We start from the raw sequence: 6,947 nt of genomic DNA on the forward strand, positions 1-6,947 counted from the left end.
TATATGAGAACATTTTTCAGTATAAGAAAATAAGCAATCAAACAATTTATATATATATGAATTGAATTGTTAATTGAATCAGTCTTAAAAAGGGTACATATTGTTATATTCTAATTATATGATATTCTGGAAAAGGCAAAACTACAAAGACAGTAAAATGGTTAATAGTGTGGTCAAAGGTTTGAGGGAATGAGGGAGGGCAAAGCATAAGGCTAATTTTTAGAGTAATAACACATTCTATATTGACACTGTAATGGTGGATACATGACACTATGCATGTGTCAAAACTCTTACTACTACAACATAGAAAAAGTGATACTTAATGTATGCAAACTAGAAAGAATTATTTAGGAAGTCAGGGAATTCCAGTATGGCATGTAGAAGAAGGCAAAACACTCTAACTGTGTTATGAAGGTATAAAACAAACACACTGAAGGATTTGGGAAAAATAGGTACTGACCTGAGTAACTTTCCAATGGAGACGAGTCTATAAAAATAAAGGTAAAAGAAACATCAATCAGAAAGTATTTATGCACCTCTGTGTCCATAGCAGCACTATTTACAATAGCTAAGATCTGGAAAGAGCCCCAGTGCCCATCAGCAGATGAGTGGATAAAAAAGCTGTGGTACATTTACACAGTGCAATACTATTTCAGCTATAAAAAAGAAGGGTCTCTTACCCTTTGAGACAGTATGGAGGAACCCGGAGAGTATTAAGCTAAGTGAAATAAGCCAGTCAGAGAAAGACAAGTATCACATGATCTTACTTATATGTGGACTCTAATGTACAAAATAAACTGATGAACTAAATAGATCCGGAGACATAGAAATAGGGAACAGACTGGCAAATCTCAGAGGGAAGGGAGAGGGACTTGGGAAGAGTTTAACCGAAGAACTTGTATGTATAACCATGGACACAGACAATAGGTACAATGAAGGCCTGGGAGGGAGGAGCAAGGTGGAGGGGGCCAATGAGGAAAAAAAGGGAGGACATCTGTAGTACTTTTAACAATAAAAATTAAAAAAAAAAAGAAAGAAAGAAACTATACATAATCACTCTACTGCAATTGATAAAATTTGTTCCAAAAAGGTAATGGTGAATAATTATAATATTACTATGCATGTATACTAAAGATGAGTAATTAAGTAAATAGATGATGGTTGTTAGGAACTAAGTTTCTCACTGTCAGAGTGGAAGTTTATGAATCAGGAAGAGGAGGCCAGAATAATTTAGTAATTATAGATATCAGAATAAAGTCACATTTACCTTACTAGCGATATAGAAGGTTAAATATCTAAATATTTATTTGTGATCTATATAAACAAATTAGTAGATATAGTCATATATAAGTATGTATATATGTATAAATATAAACTAACATGTGTATATACTAGTATTGTATATATAATACGCTTTTGATTTCTGTATTCTGACAGCTGACAGGCCCTAGACACTCCAGCAGCAAGAAGTACACCTAGCATCCATATCAAAATTTGTTTTTTTACCCAAAAAGTGTTTTAATAATTATAACGTATCCAGAATGTTCTCACCGTAGTTGATTTGAGTATTTCTCTTTAGTTAATGCTAAGGCACCAGGAGAGCCCCAGCGAGCCGGCCAGCCCCATGCAGGGAGAATCAGGTGGCCCAGCAGTTCCAAGAGCTGGGGTGAGGGACAGCAGGAGCTCAGGAGATGATCTTCAGGCCGGGCTTCTTCTCTTCCAGGGCCCGCAGGCGGTCGTCCGTCTCCTCGGTCCAACAGATGCCGACGGACCAGCTTCTCCAGGGTGCAGCTGGGCTGCCGGGCGCTCTCCCCCAGCTTCAGGACGCCCAGCTCACCCATGTACTTGTTGCTGAGGTCTAGCTCGTGCAGGCTGTGGTTGGCCAGCAGGAGTGAGGCCAGACTACTGCAGCCCTCGTCGGTCACCTCGGAGTGCCGCAGCCAGAGCTCCCTCAGGGCCCTGCCGGGCTGGCTCAGGCCCTGGCACAGCTCCTCCATGCTGGTGTCCCCCAGCTTGTTGTTGCTCATCTGCAGCTCCTGAAGTGTCCTGTTCTAGGCCAGCATCGCGCTGACCTTGGACAGCCAGCAACCCTGAGGCTGCAGGACTTGACCCACAGGGACTCCAGCTGGCAGCTGGGCTCCAGCAGGCCCTCACACAGCAGCCGGATGCCCTCACCCCCCACTGCATTGCTCTCCTTGGCTCTGAGGACCCAGGAGAGGTCTCCGCAGCCACTGGCCGTGATGTCACACTCCCAGAGCCATAGGGTCTTGAGCCGGGAGCTGGGGCTCAGCAGCCCAGGCACAGCTCTGCAATGCTCACATCACCCAGTTTGTTGTTGCCCAGCTCCAGGTCGCACAGTGAGGCCTTGGCGGCCACGATGTCACACAGGTCCTGACAGTTGGCCGAGGGGAGGCCACAGCTCTCCAGCTTGAGTGACTCCAGTGGGCAGATGGAGTCGGCCATGCCCTGGCACAAGGTCCGGGCACCGGCCTCGCCGATGTCATTGTTGTTCACCGCAAGTCCCTTCAATTCCCGCTTTGCCCTGAGCACAGAGGCCAGGGGCTCGCAGCTGGCGGCCGTCAGGTTGCTGTACTCCTCTCGGTATGGCAGTGGGGGTCCAGGAGCCCCTCAGAGAGAAGCTGTAGGCCTGCGACCCCCAGCTGGTTGTAACTGAGGTCCAGCTCGCGCAGGGAGGGTAAGGAGCGCAGCACACTGGACAGGGTCCCGCAGCCGGCCTCCCTCAGGCAGCAGTTCTGGAGGCTGAGCTCCTGGATCCTGCAGGTGGGCTGCAGGCGCTGGAGCACCAGGTGCGTGCCGGCATCTCCCAGCTCGTTGGAACAGAGGCTGGGTTCGGTCAGGGCGGGGTTGTCCCAGAGCGCGGAGTTCAGGTCCTTGCAGCACCCCTCCGCAATGCCACAGTCCACCAGCCTGACCACCCGGTGCGGCCGCATCTGAGGCAGGAGTTCTGTCCACCGGGTGTCACTCAGCTGCTTGTAATGGAAGTGGAGACTCGTGGTGAGAAGCAGGTGTTTTCTTGCACCGCCGCTGCCCCCTTGGACTCTTTATCATAATTTTTAATAACAGGGATCAGATCTAGGCCCGAGGAAGAAAATCTCTAAGATGAGCTTAGCATCTTGCAGTGTCAGGAAGTAAGGAGAAGCTCACATGTAAAAAGCTCATAAATTGTGGTATGTCTGTGGGATGCAAAAGCCAACGGAACAAGCCCCTAATGACCAAAGCTTGAACAATTTGAGCAATACAACGAATAAAGTAGTATTGGATTTTAACCCAAGGCATAAATAAATATTCATTAGTCCGTAGGAATATAAAGAAAACAACAAGATAAATGAATAAACAGAGGAGAAGAGGCAAATCTAATTTGCAGAAGAATCCCACATCATTTAGGTAGATTCACGGCATTCAAGTAGGTGAAGCTTCACTCCGCATTTCCCAAGTGTGGGCCGTACGTAGCAACTTCCTTCTAGAGTGTTCAGACTATTTCAAGCCAGATGATCAATCAGTATCAATAGTAGTAAGTCATGTTGATAGTACAGTTGTCCCTTGGTATACACAAGAGATTTGTCCCAGGACCCCTGCAGATAACCAAAATGTATGGATGCCCATGTCCTTATACAAAATGGCACAGTAGCCCTGGCCAGGTGGCTCAGTTGATTGGAGTGTTGTTCTATACACCAAAAGGTTTCAGGTTTGCTTCCTAGTCAGGGCATATGCCTAGATTTTACGTTCAATTCCTGGTCTGGACATATATAGGAAGCAACCAGCAGATGTTTCTCGCTCACATCAATGTTTTCTCTCTCTCCCCCTTCTTCTCTCTCTTAAAAAAACAAAAGAAAACAAAACAAAAATTCAACAAAAATATCCTCAGGTGAGGATTTTAAATAATTAAATAAATAAATAAATAAATAAATTAAAAAAAATGGTGCCCTGGCCAGTTTGTCTCAGTGGTTAGAGTGGCAGCGCATGGACCAAAGGGTTGCAGGCTCAATTTCCAATCAAGGGCATGTAATTGGGTTGTGGGTTCCATCCTGGCTCCCGTTGGTGTCATGTGGGAGGCAACCAATTGATGTGTCTCTCTCAAATTAATGTTTCTCTATCTATCTCTCTCCCTCCATTCCACTCTATCTAAAAAAAAAAAAAATAGATGCAAAAATATTCTTGGGTAAGGATTAACCAGACACAAAAAAGGTGCATATAACCAATACAAGTCCCCCAAATATTTTAATCTCTAGATTGCTCATACTTGATGCAATATAAGTGTTATGTATATTGTTATACTGTTTAGAAAATCATCACAAGAAAAAAATCTTTACATGTTTAGTACAGATGCAACCATTGTAGATTTAACTACATAGTATGTCAGCAACAAGGTAACCTTTTGTTTTCCTTAATACTTTTTTTTAATAAATTTGTATTTATTGATTAATTTGGGGGGGGGGAGAAAAAGAAACAGTGATATGTTGTTTCATTTATTTATGCATTCATTGGTTGATTCTTGTATGTGCCCTGACCAGGGTTGAACTGAAAACCGTGGTGTATGGGGAGGACACTCTGTCCAACTGGGCTCTGTAATACTTTCAATACTTGCTGTTGGTTGAAATCTGCTGATATGGAGGGGGGACTGTATGTACTTTTAATGTGATGTGATGAAAATACATTATATTTCTGTGGTTTTTCTACTAAAAAACACATAACCCTAGTCTAATCATAAAAATAAAAAAAAATAAAAAAATCAGACATATCCCAGTTGAGGGACACTCTAAAAACACCTGACCAGTATTCCTTAAAATAATCAAAACAGGTCATAAAAAAATAACAAGGAAAGTCTGAGAACCTGTCCAAGTCAAGGGGAGCCTGGACTTTTGTGTGTGTGTGTGTGTGTGTGTGTGTGTGTATGCATTTAATATATTCATTACAGGGGCTCCACCAGAAACTTAATTTATAAAACAGAAAGAAAACAAATATGACACCACTGCTGATGATAGAGTCCTATACAGAAATCAAGGCAAGGACAGAGCACCTGAGGAAGAAATAGAAAGACACCCAAGGAGAGCAGCTTCGCAGCCTGGCTCAGGGCTCCTGGTTGGAGACCTGTTTTGCATAAGTTTCACACAGGCTATTGGATTTTTCCAGAGTTCAGCAGCTGTCTGTGGATGTTGAGTGCTCTCAGCAGGCTCTGGACGGAGAGCAGACCGCTTGACTTTAGTTCGTCCAGGCAGATGTTAGCCAGGGTGTCCACGCTGGGGTGGTAGTAGGGCCTGAGGAACTTCACCGTGAATGAGTTGTAAGGGTGGCCACTGGAGAACTCTAGGGAGAGCTTATACTCCAGGTCTTTATATACTTTGCTAATTGCTCCGTGGATGAGCCCTATCCATTTGAAAAAGCTGTCTGATTCAGAAAGGCAGAAATTCATTTGTCACCAGACATCAGGAGGCTCATCAGCTCCTGCTGTAACCTCTGCCACCACTCACTTATTGCCCATGCTGCCATCAGCTCCAGGACTGCACTTGGCTTCTTTACAGGCCTTGGCAAAGCTGGCAGAGGCTAGGTCAAGGTTCTGGGTGGCCATCCTGGCAGCGTTGGCAAGGACACAATCAAAGAGAGCCTAATGACTAAACACAACGTGGTCATCTGAATAGAATCCTCACACAAACAAAAAAAAGATTTAAAGACATATGAATAAAATACAAACTTTACTAAATAATGTATCAATATTAGTTCATTTTTTAGTATATTGGTCATTTATAGTATATTCACAAATATACCATACTAATATAAAATGTTAGTAACAGAAAATTGAGTGCAGAGTATATGAGAACTCAAGGTATCATCTTCATAATTTTTCTGTATCTCTAAAACTATTAAAGAAAAGCTATATAATCGATGTTATATAGCTTGTCTTAAATGGTGCATCTAAAATGTAGCAGAGTCAGGATTTGAACCCAGGCATTCTGACACCATGGTCCACTTTACTGTCAAGTTATACTAACTGTGAAGAGATATATAGAAAAGACTATAAAGAGAAATAAGTTTGAGAATCACTGGGTTAACAAAGCCAAATAAACATCTTTATCAAATCAAAAGATTTCTAGGTAAGTTCAGTGGACTAATGTAACCGTGACTCAAGAAAGGAATTGCAGTCAACCATGGAATTATTCCTCCTCTTGGCCCTTTTGGTCTCGAAGCACATTCTGAAACTTATGTTCCATAAAATATACACTTCGGGGACCAAATGACCTGCCACTTTCACACATCTTGCAGGTGAGAAAAATATTATTCAGAATGTTGTAGATATGTTCATTTTAGTTTGCATATTTATTTGTATTGTTCTTTTTTAATCAGAAGAAGAAAGACCTCCTATGACTAGAGTATCATGCATATATCATCAATCTCCATTTTATTAAAAAACTGAGAAGAAAAACACAAAATGAAAGATTATCCATTGTTCATAGTTAGTATAGTTCTCTGTCCATTTAATTGAACTAATTTTAGCATGATGGTCTGTGTTTTTCTATCATTAATCATAGTTTGTCATTTTATTTTCCTTGGCACCAGTTTGTTCTTTTACTTCTGATTGTATTGCAATGATCACAGTCCAAATGTGCTGTGAATTATGGAAGAGGGAAAGAAAGTCCTTATATCTTTTCCACTACCATATTTTAAAAGTACAAAATGATTAAACCACTTCTGTGGCTTATGAAGCATTTTACTGTGCATTTATTCGGATTATTCTTCAGAATCATTCTCTCCTTGGTTCCTACCGCTCAGTGCGGGGACAAGATAGAAAACAGTTCATCTCGACTTCCCCTCCTCTGAAAATATAAGATGAAATGGCCCATAAAAATGTAAGACTACTATGAGTAAATGCCAGGGAGTAAGATTAACACAAGGGATGGAGCCAACTTTGTCCCTGAATGATTAATAATCCA

At 42.3% G+C, this 6,947-nt stretch overlaps 2 pseudogenes; both read right to left on the reverse strand.

Annotated features, from left to right (window-relative positions):
• Window positions 1–1,684: 1,684 nt before the first annotated feature.
• LOC118623784 lies at window positions 1,685–4,354 on the reverse strand (annotated as a pseudogene).
• Window positions 4,355–5,088: 734 nt separating this feature from the next.
• On the reverse strand, window positions 5,089–5,587 carry LOC118624714 (annotated as a pseudogene).
• Between the last annotated feature and the right edge of the window lie 1,360 nt (window positions 5,588–6,947).

The sequence above is a fragment of the Molossus molossus genome, unplaced genomic scaffold (genome assembly GCF_014108415.1).
Source record: "Molossus molossus isolate mMolMol1 unplaced genomic scaffold, mMolMol1.p scaffold_m16_p_10, whole genome shotgun sequence".
Taxonomy (NCBI): Eukaryota; Metazoa; Chordata; class Mammalia; order Chiroptera; family Molossidae; genus Molossus; species Molossus molossus.